The sequence below is a fragment of the Delphinapterus leucas genome, chromosome 4 (genome assembly GCF_059928025.1).
Source record: "Delphinapterus leucas isolate spDelLeu-1000000601 "Yukka" chromosome 4, BTC_Dleu_Yukka2, whole genome shotgun sequence".
In the NCBI taxonomy this organism is placed as follows: Eukaryota; Metazoa; Chordata; class Mammalia; order Artiodactyla; family Monodontidae; genus Delphinapterus; species Delphinapterus leucas.
In genome coordinates, this window is record NC_143132.1 from 44,581,112 (window position 1) to 44,596,074 (window position 14,963).

The window sequence follows — 14,963 nt, forward strand, 5'->3', positions numbered from 1 at the left end:
CACACTTCAAGGAAGGGTTTTTTTTCTTCCAATGCATTGAATATACAGTAAAATATTATAATATTTTCCCAAAGCACTTTGCAAATAAATTGTAAGCAGAAAACATTATTAAATTGGAAAAGATCTATGCCTGTGCATTAAGCTAGACCTATTATCTTTCATTTTAGAACCTTATAAACAGTTTCATATTGTAAGAGTACATAATGAATTATGCAAGTTGCACTCTTTCTGACAGGTATTCTTAAATTTAAATGTCTTATAAAGTTGCTTAAACTTTCTCTAATTATCTTCTGTATACTGCCTCCTGAACAAGTATTTTTTTTCTGTTTGTATTCACTAAAGCTATCTATAGTCTCTTTGTGGATTGAGAACTGGTAGCCAAAGCACTTCATAGTCTAAGCCAGTTATTTGTTATGTGACCTTTAAAATCCATTCATCTTCCATGTATTTTGGACCTTCCATCAAATATGCATATTGATATGTTCCCATTTATAGGCAATGTTGAGTAACTATAGAAATTTATAATAGAATAATTTATTCATTTATCCATTCAGCAGTTTATTAAGCACTAATACCGAATCCCATACATCTAGTCACTGTAATACGCACGTATAAAACACTTGTCCAATAGCAAGTTAAAGCTCATGTTCACACCCAATGCAAAAAAATAGCAAAAAGGGCTTCCCTGGTGGCGCAGTGGTTGAGAGTCCGCCTGCTAATGCAGGGGACACGGGTTCGTGCCCCGGTCCGGGAAGATCCCACATGCCGCGAAGCGGCTGGGTCTGTGAGCCATGGCCGCTGAGCCTGCGCGTCCGGAGCCTGTGCTCCGCAACGGGAGAGGCAACAACAGTGAGAGGCCCACGTACCGCAAGAAAAAAAAAAAAAAAAAAAAAAGCAAAGAAATTACAAATAAGTGAAATAGATCATCAGAGGACACAAAATGGATGCCTAATAGCTACAAACTTAAACTCATGTAATTTTTAAATAGACTACTACTCAGTGCTTCCTTTCATTGAGAATGTTTATAACATTTATATGATTTTTTATCTAACTCGTTATCTGTATTCCAAGGATTATACATCAGATTATAAACAAGCATTTGAAAGGACCTATGGAAATGGGCACATGGTATCTAACTTACAAATGATATATCTCACGTGGCTGCTGGAGTCAGTGAAGACACAGAAAGTGACAGCTGATACCCAGACAACGAGGAAGGAGTGAAAACTAAAACAGAATGTAGGTTGAAAACAATAGCATTTCTGAGGGCAATTTAGTGTATCAACAGATGTTACATTTAAACCTAATAATAACTCTAAAGAGTAGACACATATTCAGTGCTGGACTGAAATATGTGGAACACTTGAGAGATCAACTGTGTGGCTCTGGATTCAAGTTACATTCCTTCAATATGTGTATATTTATTTAATGGTGGCAAAAAGGAATATATGTTTTACTCAATTCAAATTACATACTTTTGTCTTATATTTTAAGTAAATACTTATTATAGTATTTGTTATGTGATTTTTTTTCCCCTATGTGGGAAACATTTTTTAACCTGTAAAAAATTTAGGGAACAAAACAAATCATTACCATTAACTAGCATCATTATATGTATTCATTGGTCTTAAACTGAATTTTGATTTCAGATGACTACTTGTTAGCAGTTGTTCTCACTTTCATTAACCCAACCTACAAATTCAGTCATTCTGTTAAAAAAAATCAGCAGAGATACCTACCACCTTTGAATTTTTTCTTCTTTTTGATACACTGTCTGAATCTGTAGGAATTTGATCAATGTGCATTCAGTCATTAACATAGGGGTTTCTATGAGCAAATCTCAGTTGACTGGCACCAAAACACCAGTATGTTTGCAAATCCATGACCTGGGCATCTGCCTTTCTGGCCAATTCCTTAAGCTCATTTAACATAGAATGACTCAGATAAGGAAATGTCTCCTAATGGTAAAGTACATGAGGTTCACAGTTAGACATCTAGGCATAAGCCCAGGCAGAGCAATACTTAGTAACTTGGTGACAACATTGGAAAAGTATAAGGAATTTGTAACAAAAGACCTTTAGGAGCTCAGTTTCTTACCTAATAAAATGAATAATAATAGTAGTATCCACTTTAGAGACAATTGTAAGATGTATATCAGATGTGAATAGAAAGTATACTTATATTCAAAAAGAAGTCAAACTATGTTCAGTATTTTCTGTGAATAAATTTGAATAGTAATGATAATATTTTAATAAATATCCTGGAATATATAATATGGTGCTTAAAGACATTTTCCTATCATTTGGAAAATTTAGAATATTTCTTTGGTTATAGTAGAATCTTAAACAAGCAATAAATTGCCTCTGTCCTTTAAAATTTTGGAAAAAAAAACTATGCGTGCATTAAAATATATAGTACATGGAAATAAATCTTCTCAATTCTAATTGTGGAATTTAAATATTAAAAAACATTTTATGGTCTGCTTGATGACTGGATAAGTCTTCATGAAGGAAATGAATCTTGAGTCAACTTCTGAAACAGAGAGTCTTAAATTTTAGTGTATAAAAGAATCAACAGGGAAGCTTGACAAGAATCAGTACTTCCTATGAGTAGGCCTGGGATATAGAGCAGAAACTGAATTTTCTAAAAGCATTACAGAAGATTCTGAAGCAGCTGAACATCTGTCCACAATTTGGGAAACACCGTTTCTAGAAGATAAGTAAAATTTACAAAGAACAATGTAATGCACGATGCACAGGAGGCAGGCATAAAATAATGTTAAACATTTTAAGTGTAATAGTAACTCAGGAGTAGAGAAAGGTTTTAATAGATGTTTCACAGCTTAGGTTGGTCAGATTTGGAGTGTCCTAAATGCCAGTCTGAGGAACTTGAACTTAATTCTGTAGCTGACGGAGAGCTACTTTATTTCGTAAGGGAATTGCAAAGACTTAGTTTAAAATTAAAGATGTAGTTTAAAATTAAATTGTTAGTACTTCTTTGTCTGGGTATGGAAGAATAAGAGTGAAGTTAGGAAGATAAGTTAGGAAACCAGGACAGTAACAAATGAAGGAATGGACTCCTGGTCTTCTTCATTGGTTAAGGGTAAAGAGAAACAAAATACATCATTGCGGTTGTAGTGGTGACCAAAATTGATAAGATTTTAGATATAGATGTTAAAAAAACAAGCAGACAGATACCTTGAGATTTAGAGTTCAAAAATTGATTGTAGGGCTTCCCTGGTGGCACAGTGGAGCCTGTGCATCCGGAGCCTGTGCTCCGCAACGGGAGAGGCCACAACAGTGAGAGGCCCGCATACAGTAAAAAAAAAAAAAAATTGATTGTATTGCTTATCATAGGAAAATAATGAGTCCAGTTACATGAAGAAGATGGTTGTTTTAGACATATTTTTATTTCCAAGTGGAGTAATGTAGTAAGAATTATGAGATGCACTTTTATAGTTTAGAAATTGATTAGGATTAAAAACAGGGTTAAAAGTAATTTCCATAAAATAATAATTAAAAATCAAGATGAAACGTTGGTTTTAAATGCATAAATTGACTTCAACTTTATATCTATCTTTTATGCTTCAGATTAATCTTGCTTCCTCTGTGAAAAGCAGTCTATCTGTTAGAGAGAGAGAAGAAGAGAGAGAAGACAAATCTTTACCTTTCTCCACCCACTGTGGAGCACTGTGCTCCCAAGAAGGAATCTTGTCTCCACACCAACCTGGAAGCCCATAGGCAGCCAAGTAGAGCCCTGGAATAAACTAGCCATAGTCACTGAGTGCTGGATGTCACATACATCTGCTGTTTATGAATGCTTAGCTTCCACTCACCCAACTTCTGAAACCAGTGCCATTTTTACTTTGGAAAAACATCCCTCTCTGAGTTTCAGTCCATGAGACTTCAATCTACCAGATACCTCTGCTCAACTTGTTCACACATAACTCAGGCCAGACCAATTAATGCAATTTATTTTTCAGTCACAATGACTAATCCACACAAAAAATACTCTCTTAAGACTCTAGAAGAGAATCCATTCCACGCTTCATTCAGCTTCTGAAAACTGCCAGCATTCTGTGGCTTGTGGCTGCCTCACTCTAATCCCTGCCTCTGTGGTCTCATTGCCTCTTTTTCCACTTATATTTCCCTCTACCTCCCTCTTATAAGGATATTTATGAATTCATTTAGGACCCATCTACATTATCCAGGATAATCTTCATATTTCATAATCCTTAATAATATATAAAGTAACATTCACAAATTCCAGAGATTAGAACATGCACATTTGGGGACACCATTATTCAGACTATCACAATGACCATTTTCCAGGATTTTACATTAAAATGTTTGGATAGTTGGGTCATTTTTGTGTATGTGCTTGGAATGATTGAAAGATAGAATGAAGCTTTATTGCTTATATCTAACCTGCCACTGCCAGAACAGAGAAAAGGAATACAATCTATCTATTAAATGAGGGAAAGGAGAGACAAAGCCTGAAACCTGGTAACATCATTTTAGTACCTACACTCAGTCCTGCCTAATGTAAACTCTACTCTCTGGACTTTTCAAGATAAGATTCCCTGAATTCCTTAGATTGTTATTGTTGCCACTGCTGTTGTTTAAACCAGTTTCAATTGGAACTTAAACATAGATGTCTCACTACTCTTTCTCTGTTTTCAAACAAATGTTCCCAGGTTTTATTTTCTGAGGATCAGTGTATTTAACCTACACTTAATGTAATACAAAAAGAATGTTATATCTATATTTATACTTCCAAACCATAAATAATTTAAAATGTTGCCTTTTCTCCCCACTTGTCTCTCTTTAGTAGTCGACTGGCATAACTGGAAACAAAACAAATATGGCTTAATATATTTTTCTTATCTGCTGACTCCTATGCTTAGAAACAAACAAGCATACCAATATTTGCTCTTTACTAAATTCAAGATGTGTGAACCCATACTCCCAGTTCCGAACAATGCAGGCTGCTTGGCTTCACAGCAGGATCACGCTGTTGAAAAACAATCATGTATATAATACTTCATCCTTCTCTACATTTATACACACTGCTCTACTGCTTAATTTTTGAAAAATTTTCAACTTTTAAAGAGTACATCTTTGTATGACTACTATGACTTATTGATAAGTTGTTAACAGCTGAGTCCCTTGGTACCTCTGGTACCCAGAAAAATAGCCCCCAAAGATGTCTACATCCTAATTCCCAGAATCTGTTTATGTTACCTTATGTAACAAAAGGGACTTTGTGGATGTGATTAAGTTTTTTGACATGGAGAGTTATTCTGTGTTATCCATGTGAACCCAATGTAATCACAAAAGTCCTCATAAGAAGGAGGAAGGGGAATCAGATTCAGAGAGACACTGGAAGATGAAGAACATGGCCATGAGCCAAGAAACACAGGCAGCCTCCAGAAGCTGGAAAAGGCAAGGAAACAGATCCTCCCATACAGCCTCCAGAAGAAGTGCAACACAGGTTTCCCTCTCTGATAGTACAGCATTCCCAGGAAACCTTTCGTAAGTCGAAATGGTATAAAGTGAAGAAGCAATTAACTTGGGACACATCTTGCTAACGAATGCACAAAATAGATCAAGATAAAACACTGATGCTCACAGACACAGTTCAGAGCTATGGCAGCTTGATGCTGAGATGCTGAGTCTAGTTCTCCAGCAAGGAGTCTGGTGGGGCCACTCTCACTGCCGGGAATGTGCACTGCCTCTATAAGCGCTCCCCACAAAACAAACTGTGAACACTATTTCCACTTTTTACCTTTTTTCATAAAAGCAAAAATCCTTTTTGGATTTTTTTTTCTGTTGGCAAAAAGAGGTCTTTTGTAAAAGCAAAGCGGCATAAAGTGAACTTTCAAAAAGCGAGGGAGGGCTTCCATGGTGGCACAGTGGTTAAGAATCCACCTGCCCACAAAAACAGAAATACAGATCAATGGAACAGGATAGAAAGCCCAGAGATAAAGCCACACACATATGATCACCTTACCTTTGATAAAGGAGGCAAGAATATACAATGGAGAAAAGACAGCCTCTTCAAAAAGTGGTGCTGGGAAAACTGTACAGCTACATGCAAAAGAATGAAATTAGAACACTGCCTAACACCATACACAAAAATAAACTCAAAATGGATTAAAGACCTAAATGTAAGGCTAGACACTATCAAACTCTTAGAGGAAAACATAGGCAGAACACTCTATGACATAAATCATGACAAGATCCTTTTTGACCCACCTCCTAGAGAAATGGAAATAAAAACAAAAATAAACAGGACCTAATGAAACTTAAAAGCTTTTGCACAGCAAAGGAAACCATAAACAAGATGAAAAGACAACCCTCAGAATGGGAGAAAATATTTGCAAATGAAACAACTGACAAAAGATTAATCTCCAAAATTTACAAGCAGCTCATGCAGCTCAATATCAAAAAGACAAACAACCCAATCCAAAAATGGGCAGAAGACCTAAATAGACATTTCTCCGAAGATATACAGATTGCCAACAAACACATGAAAGAATGCTCAACATCATTAATCATCAGAGGAATGCAAATCAAAACTACAATGCGATATCATCTCACCCTGGTCAGAATGGCTATCGTAAAAAAATCTAGAAACAATAAACGCTGGAGGGGGTGTGGAGAAAAGGGAAGCCTCATACACTGTTGGTGGGAACGTAAATTGATACAGCCACTATGGAGAACAGTATGGCGGTTACTTAAAAAACTAAAAGTAGAACTACCATATGACCCAGCAATCCCACTATTGGGCATATACCCTGAGAAAATCATAATTCAAAAAGAGTCATGTACCACAATGTTCATTGCAGATTTATTTACAAGAGCCAGGACATGGAAGCAACCTAAGTGTCCATCAACAGATGAATGGATAAAGAAGATGTGGCCCATATATACAATGGAATATTACTCAGCCATAAAAAGAAACGAAATTGAGTTATTTGTAGTGAGGTGGATGGACCTAGAGTCTGTCATACAGAGTGAAGTAAGTCAGAAAGAGAAATACAAATACCATATGCTAACACATATATATGGAATCTAAGGGAAAAAAAAAAAAAGGTCATGAAGAACCTAGAGGTAAGATGGGAATAAAGACACAGACCTAGTAGAGGATGGACTTGAGGATATGGGAGGGGGAAGGGTAAGCTGTGACAAAGTGAGAGAGTGGCATGGACATATATACACTACCAAATGTAAAATAGATAGCTAGTGGGAAGCAGTCGCATAGCACAGGGAGATCAGCTCGGTGCTTTGTGATCAGCTAGAAGGGTAGGATAGGGAGGGTGGGAGGGAGGGAGACACAAGAGGGAAGAGATATGGGGATATATGGATATGTATAACTGATTCACTTTGTTATAAAGTAGAAACTAACACACCATTGTAAAGCAATTATACTCCAATAAAAATGTTAAAAAAAAAAAAAGAATCTGCCTGCCAATGCAGGGGACATGGGTTCGAGCCCTGGTTGGGGAAGATCCCACATGCCACGGAGCAACTAAGCCCATGCGCCACAACTACTGAGCCTGTGCTCTACAGCCCGCAAGCCACAACTACTGAGCCCACGTGCCACAACTACTGAAGCCCGTGTGGCTAGAGCCAGTGCTCCACAACGAGAAGCCACCGCAATGAGAAGCCCACACACTGCAAGGAAGAGTAGGCCCCACTCGCCGCAATTAGAGAAAGCCGACGAGCAGCAACGAAGACCCAGCGCAGCCAAAAATAAAATAAATAAAATAAATAAATTTAAAAAAAAGAAAAAGCAAGAGATACTTGTACTACCAAAACCTTGTCTTTAGCTCAGTAAAGCCCATTCTGACCTCTAGAAGCATAAGATAATATATTGGTATTGTTTTAAGACACTGGACTTTTAGTAATTTGTTACAGCACCAAAAGGAAACTAACACAGTGTCCCCACCCCCTTGTTGCTGCTAGTGCAAATAAGGAGACTAATGTTCATATGTGCAAACTTCCTTGGAGGATACCCTTTGATGATTGAAGCTGCCTAGGCCTGTGGTCCTGGGATTTATGCTGCACCCCACCACACTGGTAGCACAACTCTATAGGCAATAACTGACTTGGATGGAGGTATATATGATCCATTGGCCTGTCTCAAGTGTGAGCAGACACAGCAGAACAAATTACATTCCAGAGCTCCCCATGAGGTCACCTAGACTTCATCTGAAAACACATTCTAGCATAGTTCCTTTGCCTTCCTTACCCTGCTTCTCTCACTCCTCTACATATTTTCTTGAGAGCATGCTCACAACAGATCTCTAGCATCCAATTACCCACTCCAAGCTCTGCTAATGGAGAACCACCTAAAACAAATACAAATTATCTTTTTTTTCTTAAATAGAGAAATATCTTTTCACAGTTAGTTTCTCTTATTCTTATAGCACTTAGAAAGCTAGGTAAAATAAGACATTATTGTGATTTCAACAGGTTCACTAAATTCAAACAAGACTAAGTCTAATAAGACATTTTTTCTTCATTTCTAATATAATTAGTCAATTGTATTATCATTTATATATTTAACTATACATTAATTGTTTAAATATTGGTTAGAATAACTACACACTGCCCATTATATACCTTTCAAATGTGGAAACTTTTTACATTAAGAAAATTCATGGATCAAATCTGTCAAATCCTCCTAACTACTGTGACAGTATTTTTTTTAAACAATGTGACTCCTATTAAAACTACTTAGTAAATGTTTATCCGCTATTGGCCTCAAATTTTTTTATTGAAAAAAATTAACTTACATATCCAGACTTTATATTTGGATTAGTTTAGCACTAATGGAAAAGCACAAATTGTTGTCTTCAAAGCCCAGTGAACCCACGTTTAGAAATTATATAATCCCCATTCTTGCAAAATTACTAGAAGTATAGATACTTTAATTCATATCACTTAACATTTTTAAAAAGTAAAACTATACACTTTATTGAAGGACAATGTATTTAGTAGAAAATATTTTGTTAACTAAATATTGAATATAAAAATTAAAGCATATGAGAAGTTCTCAATGTGTTGTCCGAAAAATAATGCCCATGTTGCTAGTTCTAGCATCAAGAAGAAGGAGTAGTAGAATATACTTAATTACTGGATCATTGACACAAATAATTTTGTAGTAGAATATGAGTAAATATTTGAAGTAAATTCGAAGATATTACATGTAAAATAAGAGTCCACGGGCTTCCCTGGTGGCGCAGTGGTTGAGAGTCCGCCTGCCAATGTAGGGGACGCGGGTTCGTGCCCCGGTCCGGGAAGATCCCACATGCCGTGGAGCGGCTGGGCCCGTGCGCCATGGCCGCTGAGCCTGCGCGTCCGGAGCCTGTGCTCCACAACGGGAGAGGCCACAACAGTGAGAGGCCCGCATACCGCAAAAAAAAAAAAAAAAAAGAGTCCACACTTTAACTATATTGTATTAGTGAATAAAGTAGAGGTGACCACTTTTATAATACTTCAAACCTGGATTATTTATCTCACCACATCTAAATTCTGAAGTATTAAGCAAAATGTTTTCCATTGAAATTGTGAACTGTTAGACAAAATAAAATAAGTTATTATAAGGGGAGGTATTTTGCATTCATTCACACAGAAGCAAATTTCAGAGTTTGTGTATAATTGTAAAAGGAATAGAACATATATAATATATTCAGAAACAAGATAGCGAGTGGAATTAAAAAGGAGGAAAGATTTCATTAGCTCAAAAATTTTAAATCCTAATAAAATAACGTGACTATATTAAGCCAATTTTATTTTAAACTCTCAACAAATAAGAATAAATAGGAATTATAGGAATTATGTAGAAAATAACTCATGAGTCATGTTCTTTATATTTATAGATGCAAGCAATAGTGAATGCTGATAGTTCAGGGTTTTGGGGTTTTGTTTTCATTCCTTCTCTCTTTTTTTTTTTTTCCTTTTTGCCTGGAACTCTCCTTTCTGTCTCCCTGTTTTGAAACCCCAAAAAAGAAAACAGTGTCTCAAAGATAAAACACTTCCAAGATTATATATCATTTTACATGAAAAAAAAAATTCCATTAAAAACAGCACTTTAAGTGTATTCAAAAATATAGCAAACCAATGCGTAGAAATGTTGAAATTCCCTGACCAGCTGGTACACTTCGAAGGATACTGCCTAATAAATACTGAATTGATAAAATCTGGTAATAACACTGATAATAACCAACTTGAAACATTTTATCTATATATTTAGAATGCTAATTAGATAAAAGAAGCATGCTTGCATAGTAAGACCTTTACAATAAAACTATGGCTTCTCTCTCAATCATTTTTAATAATGGTTTCCTTGTTTCTCATTTTTTTCTGTATACTTAAGCACTTTATCCTTTTCCTGCTTGGGGACTCAATTATGCTGGCAGTTTTATGAATTCCTTTGTATTTTTAAGGCAGACACATTGTTTATATATGGAAATGACTATCTGTATATATTGTTAGGAGGCTGTCTTAGTGCCTTCTTATTTATTATCTGCTTTGGAAAGTGCTTTAATACAGTATTTCTTAAGGATAACTGTTAATGTATGTTTTTTATACTACTTAATTTCTGCTTACATGAAAAGACAACTTGTTTAAATTTTCTGACAAGTAATAAGGTTAATTTTTACATAGTATGTATTTTTTACCAGAATACCACCACAACAAAATGGAATGTATAATGCTGATTCAATATCCCCTAACTAGTGTTCAGCTGGTCTGGAGCCTTTAAATACAAAATGTTCTGTGGAAGGTGGACGTAACAGTACAGATAATGCAGATCCTTAAAATAAGTTCAGTGTGTCTATCTGTGGAGAGTAGAGGGCAGTATTAAAATGAACATCCTAAGTTGGCATTTTGAAAGTCGGTTTTGAAGAGTAGCATTGGGAAATTTCCAACATTGTGAATTAGAAAACTTTTGAAAAATATATTAAAAAACTGTCAATGTGGCCATCATTTCATGATGTATGTAAGTCAAATCATTATGCTGTACACCATAAACTTATATAGTGCTGTATGTCAATTACATCTCAAAACTGGAAGAAAAATAAAATGTTCTATATTTTAAAACAAAAAGAAAGAATACCCCTCAATGTTCATTGTCAGGTAAGTACCTAATTACATATAAAAAGATCCTTTACTCATCACATCTTTACTGAGAATATGCCATGTTCTAGGTAGTGTTTTAGATGCCTAAGTAATAACAGCAGTGGTAGGAATCACACACTTTTCTCTAATGTAGTCTTCATTGTAACAGGGAAAACTAATAAGTACAAGAAATAAAATGCATAGTATATTTGTCAATGATAAGAAGACAAATTTGTCAATTGCTAAGAAGACAAAACAAACTATAGGGATGGAGGTGGGGTTGAGGGTGTAGATAGGGTGGCCACAGAGACCCTCACTGAGAGTTGACTTTTGAGCAAAGAGAAGACATATGAAAGTGAGTTGGCTAGCCATGGTGATGCTCTGAGAAGATCCTTACTGTCAGAGAGACTAGCAAATGCAAGCATTTGAGGCAGAAGCCCGCTTGGTGTGTCTGGGAACTACAGGGAACCTCAGTGGCTGGAGTAAAGTCAAAGCCATGGGAGAAGATTGGCAAGATGGTCAAAGATGTAATGGGAAGCAGATCATGCAGGGCTGAGTTCTGTTAAGGATTTTTCTTTAATTTGAGTGATTTGAGAAGGCAGGTCCCCACTTAGTTTTAGCAGACCAGGTCAATTTCAAATTAACCCATGCTGCTAGATCAGTCATTTCTCCTCATTTGTTCCATCTTCCAAAATCATGTTGATATCTTCTGTTCAGTGATGCCTCCTCTAGAGTTCTTCTCTCTTTTAGTATATTTTTATTCCTTTTCTTTCAATTTGTGGCTTGGAGGATTTGGGTATGAGATAGAAATATAGACAGGTTTAATGGGAAGTCTGTATTTTTAAACAATGGGCAAATCTAATACACATGTCTGTTGAGTGGATTCAGACAGGCAAATTCTGACCTTTGTACCAGGTTACATTCCTCTATTTGAGCTTTTTTTTTTTTCTTACACAGTTATTTTTAGGAATAAACTTGAATTCAATTAAAAATATAGATTATATCTACAATATGCACAGCCTGTTTCTCCAAGCTTGGAAAACTTGAACAATATTTATTGTTATAGACAAAAACATATACATGCTTAGTTTATATATGTAACACCTATCTATAACACAGCATAATATAATTACTTAGATAATATTATTTAGTATAATAGCATTACTTACCATAATTACTAAAGTATTGCTTTAGTTGAAAAATACGTAACGATTACTTAGTGTAATGTCTGTATATTTACATTTTTACATGTTTCTCTAACCAAGTTGTTAGTTTCAAAAAATCGTTCCAATATGACATAATCTTACATCATTTCTTCTTGGAATAACTACAATAGCAAAAGTACTTGTCAACATATTATATTAAAATAAAGAGACATAACAGAAAATAGTATAAAACTGTGCAGTGACTATGTAGGGTTTATGACACATTTATAATTCCTTCCTGATCACTATTGATCTCAGCTACATTCATTGTTGCATCATTCCATTTTCTCGCTAATGTAGAAGACTTCAGGGGTTATTCTTGTTTTCCTCTCAGGCCACAGCATCTTAGCTTTCCAAGAAACACACCTCCTGCCTCTTGCATTGGTGGTTGCTGTCTCACATGCTCACATTTTGAACTGTTGTGATTTCCTTTCCCAATAATTCAGTATTTATTTAGTGGTAGCATTTGTCTTGTCAGCTCTTGATTACGATTCACTTTTAAAAACAAGGAAAAGGTAAGCTATTTTGTTGTTCTTGTTATGGCGGTTTTGGTTTAATTTTCTTCTTCAACAGCTTTGCTTGCTCATAAAAAAGACACTATAGTTTTCCACTGACAACTTATTTTTACCTGGAAATATTCTGCATTCACTTTTTTCTCATCCTCTGACTGCTAAGGCTCAAATTACTTACATTTTTTTTTCAGTTTAACGACCTCAAAAATAATGATAGTTTCCTGGCTGAAATAACTGATTACTCACACAAAATATTTTGAAAATATTCAATTATTCAAAATGCATCACACTAATTAGAATTATCTAAATACTCATTTTAAAATGTCTTGATGTTTTAAAAAATTTGCAATAAAAAATTCTAAATTCACACCTGATAAAAATATATATTAAGAGGTCTCTTTTTTAACTTAATGAATGGCAAAATGCTCTCAGTATTGAAGAAAAAAATGCCTATCATTTGCCAATCAACATCTAACTTTTCTTAATGGTATTTCAGCAACTTGTCCAAATCATGCAACAAGTATTTATGTTGTTGAGGTGTGCCATGTTTATTCTAGATCTTAGATTATAGCAGTAAATAAACAAATATGCTTGCTCTCATGAAGCACTTCTTTGGTGTCAAATATTATTAATTTATTTAATGTTTATTAAATAATAATAATATTTAGTACTTTATTTGAAACAGTATAAATAGATTTTGTTATCATTTGTTCACTTATGTCAAATAATTTTTGTGTGTAGATTATAACTCACTAAGATATAATTCACTAGTAATTTATTAAATTCAAGTGAGTGAAAATTTAAGAGTATATTAGATTTAGATTTCACATTTAAAGAGGATCTGAAATAAGCACATTAATTATAAAAATACATTGATCACCTAACAAAAAGAAAAGCTTTTCTACTATTCCATTGCTAAAGATGTTTTTGAGGAAGTAAAATGAAAGAAAAATTATTTTAGTGTGAAGAGCTTATCACTGATTTCCTTTGTTAGCCTTTTTGGTGCAGGTTTTTCCCAAATCTCCACAAAGCAATCACTGATATGGAAGGGATTCTTTTTGATGCCAAAAGTCAGCTATCAAACATATGTCTTTGCCATGTTAAATATGTAATTAACGTTTCTTCCCTAAAGCATCAAGGAAAAATGTAACAGTAGTTACTAATATTTTAAGCATTTATAAAATCCAGAACATTTTAAGGAAATGCAATTCACAAATTATGCATCTCTTTTAGTAGGTCTTTTCATGTTCCAGTTATTTGGATTATGAAGAAAAATACTTCACTGTAAGAGCTTCCAATGTATTCAGATGGAAATATACTGTAATGAAAAAGATAAGTCCATATGCTATGAATTGGCAGCAGCTGTTTCACTTTCATCCTATGGGATGAGGGAGGAACAGAAACTGGAACACCCTGATGAATATTAAGGTGCTAAGAAATAGGGTACTGGCAAGATAATTCTACAGATTTTAAATTCTTTGTGGTAATATCATTAAACCCAATGGCAGAGTGATGAGACAGTATATCCACACAGTGCAGTTACCTGAAAACTGAAAAACTTCAATTAGTGTAACAGTAGTGTGTATGTGTGTATACTAGGACAGCTTAAATTTCTTTGAGCTATTTTACTGAATTAGCCATGTGTCCCAAAACATTACAGACACAATCTTAGCAAGGGCATACCTTTAAATCTTAATACCAACCAATAAATTTTTTTAAAGCTAAAAGAGACTCTATGTAGGGTCTTTATCATATAATATAATAGGTAAAATTGTTTACTTGATGAAACAAAGTGCTTCAGGAAGTATAGGAAATTACATATTATGCTTTTTTTATGAAGCAGTTTTGTTCTATAGTCTCAATACAATTTGCATTGCCTAACAGTACCTATAAAGCTGCATTAGTGGTTAAGGGCACAAGATTTCAAGCCAGATGCCAGGAATCAAAATCAGATTTTATCATCACCTTGCTTAAGTGAGCAGAGCCCTATGGGGCCTTCCCAGGACAGACCCAGCACCCCCATGTCCTCTGCTTTAGCTCCTCTCTGAAGTAACTAGATAATATCAATAGTATTTGATGCACATTTCCTGAGTTGTTTCACAGATGCTAAAACCCCC